We start from the raw sequence: 6,241 nt of genomic DNA, 5'->3' as shown, positions 1-6,241 counted from the left end.
GAGATCGTGCCACTGCACTCCAGCCTGGTGAGAGAGAGAGACTCCGTTTAAAAAAATAAAATAACAACTCTGGTGTCCTAAAGATCCCACTACGTGGTAAATAAAATCCAAACTTCCAATTATGGTCTATATATTATTAAATAATAAGGATTTCCTTCAATCTTGCTTTAGGCTATTCTTCCTCTTGTCCACTCTGCTCCATTTCAAGTTCTAAATTCCTTGTGAATAGAATAATCCTCCTTCTCCTCTTCCTATTGCTGGTCTGCAGGGATTGGTTTAAATGTCAATGCGTTAGAGATCTACAGCACGATTTTTTCTCAACTTTAACATATGCATATAAATGTTCGTGTGTGTGTGTGCGTGTTTGTGTATGCATGTGTGTTTCATTGTTTATTATCTGTTCTCAAACTGGATTATAGATTGTACAATAGTAAGCTATAAGCTACATTGAGGGCAAAGCCCTGTTTGTTCCTTGGTGCATCTCCATTGCCTAGAATAGCACCTCAATATAGTATGCTGTCAGATAGACATTAAATGGACACTATTATAGAATAATGAAGATAATAAGCAGATTTAACGTGGAAGTCATGGTGGTGAATTTGCTTGGTTCTGCTAAGTCACAGTGGAATATTACGGCTTCATTCAATGTTTCAGGAAGGTACTGTAAATTTTAAAAATCAAATGTTTATGTAAACACTATTCTAAGCACTTTACATTGTATTATCTTATATAATCTTCACAGCAATCATACAAAATAGATTTCCACTATTATCACTATTTTAACAGAAGGTAAATATGAAATACAAAGAGATAGTTACTTGCCTAATAATTCCAAATAGTTTGTAGTAGAGAGAGGATTTGAACACAAGAAGGCTTTCTAAATCCCATATACTTAAAAAGTGCGTTGTGCTACCTTTCTGTCCTCTAAAATAGATGATAGTGCTCTATAATCTGTTGTAGAAGATAAATGAAGGCTAGTACTTTTCCGGACTTCGGTCTAGGAAATGGGCAATGCAGAACCAGAGGAATCCACAAGGCAAAAGAATAGTTTGCAGATTTGCTGTCTTTCAAACTAAATAGCCCTTTTACCAGCAATGTGTTTGTTCCACAGATAATAAAAATCGAATGGTTTTAGAACTTCAAGAACACTTAGAGAGTTTCAACTGCCCTCTTCAGTCTGCCCTTCAATAGACAAATGGTGAAAATGTTTCAGTAAGGAGACAAAATGATCTCTCACAGTGAATTACTGTGAGCCAACCTCTATTGATATTTCCAGCTCTAGGTGCCTTCCTCCACTCCAAGTATAAGAAACCCTGGCAGCTGGGCATGGTGGCTCACATCTGTAATCTCAGCACTTTTGGAGGCCTAGGCAGGTGGATCACGAGGTCAGGAGTTCAAGACCAGCCTGTCCAACATGGTGAAACCCCATCTCTACTAAAAATACAAAAATTAACCTGGCGTGGTGGCGCATGCCTGTAGTCCCAGCTGCTCGGAAGGCTGAGGCAGGAGAATTGCTTGAACCTGGGAGACAGAGGTTGCAGTGAGCCGAGATCACACCACTGCACTCCATCTTGGACAACAGAGCGAGACTGTCACAAAAGAAAAAAAAAAAAAAAAAAGAAAGAAAGAAAGAAAAAAAGAAAGAAACCCTGGCTTAGCAATCTCAGCATTCCCTGCGGGTCCCAGTAAAATACCATTGTCAACATCCTGGTGCCTTTTGGTAAGGACTATTTGACTGATGCCAGAGGTGTCTGCTACTATTGTTAATACTTGATGTTTGCTTCTTTCCTTTTTGAGTTCAAATCTTTGTTGTTTAAATGGTTATGTTAAAAACTGTGTTCTAGAATAGGCCAGGAGTCAAAGAAACAAAAATGAGTACATAATATACATTTTATTTTCTTTTTCTGCAAAAGCAATTATTGATTGAAACCTGGTGTTATTGCCTTTTTTATGATTTCCTGAATGATAAATTTATCATTCTTCTTCCTAATCTTTCATTTCTGAAGCTTGCTGCGCTCTGCTAACAGCTTCTTTCTGATTTAGCTTTTGTTTAAGTTCCAGAGTGTACATGCAGATTTGTTACATAGGTAAATTTAAGCCATGGAGGTTTGTTGTACAAATTATTTCATCACCCAGGTATTAAGCCTAGCACCCATTAGTCATTTTTCCTGATCATCTCCTTGCTCCCATCCTGCAGTCCCCGATAGGCCCCAGTGTGTGTTATTCCTCTATATGTTTTCATGTGTGCCTATAAATTAGCTTACATTTATAATTAAGAACGTGCAGTATTTGGTTTTCTGTTTCTGTGTTAGTTTGCTATGGATAACGGCCTTCAGTTCCATCCATGTTCCTGCCAAGGACATGATCTCATTCTTTTTAATGGCTGCAAAGTATTCCATGGCGTATATGTACCACATTTTTAAAATTCATTCTACCATTGGTGGGCATGTAGATTGGTTCCATGTCTTTGCTATTGTGAATAGTGCTGCAATGAACATATGCGCACATCATGTGTCTCATAATAGAATAACTTTTACTCCTTTGGGTATATACCAAGTAATGGAATTACAGGGTTGAATGATATTTCTGTTTTTAGGTCTCTGAGGAATCACCACACTGTCTTCCATAGGGGCTGAAATAATTTACACTCCCACCAACAGGGTATAAGTGTTCCTTTTTCTCTGCAAGCTTGCCGGCATTTGTTATTTCTTGACTTTTTAATAATAGCCCTTCTAACTAGTGTGAGATGGTATCTCATTGTAGTTTTGATTTGCATTTCTCTAATAATCAGTGATATTGAGCTTTTTTTCATATGATTGTGTGTCAAATGAGAAGTGTCTTATGAAAGACACTTATAAAAAGTGTCTTATGAAAAGTGTCTGGTTATGCCCTTTGCCCACTTTTTAATGGAGTTGTTTCTACTTTTCTTGTAAATTTGTTAACATTCCTTATAGACGCTAAATATCAGACCTTTGTCAGATACACAACTTGCAAAACTTTTCTCCCATTCCCTAGGTTGTTTGCATACTCTGTTGATAGTTTATTTTGCTATGCAGAAGCTTCTTAGTTTCATTAAATCTTATTTGTCGGTGTTTGCTTTTGTTGCAATTGCTTTTGACAACTCCGTCATGACATTGTTGACCATTCCTATGTTCAGAATGGTATTGTCTAGGTTGTCTTATAGTTTAGAATTTTGCATTTAAGTCTTTAATCCATCTTGAGTTAATTTTGCAGAGGATAAAAGAAAGAGGTTCAGTTTCAGTCTTCGCATATGGCTATCCAGTTACCTTGGCACCATTTATTGAATAGGGAGGGCTTTCCCCCATTGCTCTTTTTTTTTTTTTTAATATGTGTCAAAGATCAGATAGTTGCAGGTGTGCGGCCTTATTTCTGGGTTCTCTGTTTTGTTTTGTTGGTCTATGTGTCTGTTTCTGAACCACTACCATGCTATTTTGTTTACTATAACCCTGAAGTATACATTGAAGTCAGGTAAATACTGAAGTCAGGTAACATGATGCCTCCAGCTTTTTTTTTTTTTTTTTTTTTTCAATTTCCATTTATTTTTGGGTCTTGGGGTGATGTCATCTTTTCAATATAAAAAAAAAGCAACAAGATCAACACAAAATAGAAATATAAAATGTAGGATAGAACAAAACCAAGTGTGGAGGGGGAAGCAACAGCAAAATGAATAAAGATGTTGCAAAAAAGATGGATGGTTCCCCTCTCCTCTGGGGATTGACTCAAACACTGATGTGGCAGTATACACCATTCCACAGTCAGGAATGTTCATTCTTTTTGGGGGGTAATAAAAAGTGGGGATTAAGAGGACATTTCTGGAGGCTTAGGGACCAAGGCTGGTCTCTTCTCCACCACCCCCACCCCGCCCTTGATCCCTTTCTCTGATCAGGGGAAAGGAGTTCGAGTGAGGGAGGTAGAGTTGGAAAGGGAAAGATTCCACTTGACAGAGTGGGACAGACCCCTCCAAAGAGTAGAACTTGGAGGGAGATTGAAAAAGGAGATAATACTGCTGGCACCTCCCTTGAAGCTGAGATGGGAAAAGGATAGACATGGAGATTAGTGACTTTAATAGCCTGGATTTCCCTCTCCAAAACTTTTAGAACAGGAAATCCCATTCCCTTCATTATATAGTGACTTCTATCCACTACCTTCTGCCATTTTCTACTTTGGGCTTAGGATGGTGGCCGTTATCTACATGGGTTTTCAGCACCCGGTTGGTTCTCAATGGGATCTGGATGAGACCCAGCTTCTTGGAGATTTTTAAGAGGGAAATATTAACTGGATAGATGGAAGGAATGGACACCAGAAGGAAATACAGGGTCACCCAGAATGGCAGAAATCTAGGTTTCCCAGAGTGGAAAGAGAGAGGAGACTTTCAACAAACAAGTATTTATTGAGTGCCTGCTATGTGCCAGGCACTGTTCTAGACTCCCCTCCCAGAAGAAAAAACAAAAAACAGGATAGCGGCAGCAAACACAAATTCTGAGGGAGAGGAAAGGGGCCGTTGAGTACGACGGCTAAGGGAACTGAGAAACCTGAGGTGATGGGGGCTCTGCCTTAGGCCTCCTCTTCGGCCTCTTCACCCTGAAATGCTCCTCCTCTTCTATGGTGGCATCCTGGTACTCCTGATGCTCAGAGACGAGGTAGTTCATGTTGCTCTCAGCCTCTGTGAACTCCATCTTGTCCATGCCTTCGCCTGTGTACCAGTGGAGGAAGGCTTTCTGGCGGAACATGGCAGTTAACTGCTCCGAGATGCGCTTGAAGAGCTCCTGGATGGCAGTGCTGTTGCCGATGAAGGTGACTGCCATCTTGAGGCCACGTGGTGGGATGTCACAGACAGCTGTCTTGACGTTGTTGGGGATCCATTCCACAAAGTATCTGCTGTTCTTGTTCTGCACGTTAAGTATCTGCTCATCGACCTCCTTCATGGACATCCGACCACGGAAGACAGCAGCCACGGTGAGGTATCAGCTGTGGCGGGGGTCACAGGTAGCCATCATGTTCTTGGCATGGAACACCTGGGTGAGTTCCAGCACTGTGAGAGCTCAATACTGCTGGTTTCCACGGCTGGTGAGAGGGGCAAAGCCAGGCACAAAGAAATGGAGGCGTGGGAAGGGGACCATGTTGACTGCCAACTTGCCGAGGTCAGCATTGAGGGGGCCAGGGAAGTGGAGTCAGGTGGTGACACCGTTCATGGTGGCTGAGAGGAGGTGGTTCAGATCCCCGTAGGTTGGTGTGGTCAGCTTCAGAGTGTGGAAGCAGATATCATAGAGGGCCTCGTTGTCAATGCAATTGGTCTCATCAGTGTTCTCTACCAACTGATGGACGAAGAGGTGGCATTGTAGGGCTCAACCACGGTGTCAGACACTTTGGGTGAAGGCACCACACTGAAGGTGTTCATGATGTGATCAGGGTTCTCTTCTCAGATCTTGCTGATAAGGAGAGTGTCCATTCCAGAGCATGTGCCCCCGCCCAGTGAGCGGGTCAGCTGGAAGCCCTGCAGGCAGACACAGCTCTCTTCCTCCTTCCAAACCACATCCAGAACAGAATCAACCAGCTCCGCTCCCTCTGTGCAGTGGCCTTTGGCCCAGTTGTTACCTGCCCCAGACTGACCAAGTACAAAGTTGTCTGGTCTAAAGATCTGGCCAAAAGGACCTGAGTGAACAGAATCCATGGTCCCAGGTTCTAGATCCACCAGGATGGCACGAGGAACATATTTGCCACCTGTGACTTCATTGTAGTACACAGAGATACGGTCCAGCTGCAGGTTGCTGTCCCCATGGTAGGTGCCGGTGGGGTCGACGCCATGTTCATCACTGATCACCTCCCAGAACTTGGCACGGTGATCTGGTTGCCACACTGACCAGCCTGGATGTGCACGATTTCCCTCATGGTTAAAATTTATTTATTTTTGCTCGCTTCAAGGTATGTATGGGGCAAGAAAATAAGTAATTTTTTTCTCTGCAGGTCGCAGGCTGCAAGGTTGGAATGCACCCCAGAGGCTGGAACAGCGAGGGTTTTTTGTTGTTGTTGTTGTTTGTTTGTTTGTTTTGCTTAGGACTGCCTTGGTTATTCAGGCTCTATTAGGTTCTATATACCTTTTTAAATAGTTTTTTTTTAGTTTTTGTGAAAAATATCATTGGTAGTTTGATAAGAATAGCTTTGAATCTACACATTGCTTTGAGCAGTATGACCGTTTTAATTATATTGACTCTTCCCATCC

The 6,241-nt window shown here is 41.9% G+C and overlaps 1 pseudogene across 1 annotated transcript in view; it reads right to left on the bottom strand.

Moving 5' to 3' along the window:
* Positions 1-6,028, bottom strand: part of LOC105529198 — a 7,628-nt pseudogene extending 1,600 nt beyond the window's left edge. The window contains exon 1 of the transcript XR_001004472.1: positions 4,602-6,028. The product of XR_001004472.1 is annotated as a tubulin beta-7 chain-like (transcript). The remainder of the gene's footprint in view (positions 1-4,601) is intronic.
* Positions 6,029-6,241: the final 213 nt, after the last annotated feature.

Source organism: Mandrillus leucophaeus, unplaced genomic scaffold (assembly GCF_000951045.1).
Source record: "Mandrillus leucophaeus isolate KB7577 unplaced genomic scaffold, Mleu.le_1.0 Scaffold753, whole genome shotgun sequence".
NCBI lineage: Eukaryota > Metazoa > Chordata > Mammalia > Primates > Cercopithecidae > Mandrillus > Mandrillus leucophaeus.
The sequence above is the reverse complement of the archived record's forward strand: the minus strand, read 5'-3'. Positions and strand labels throughout refer to the sequence as shown.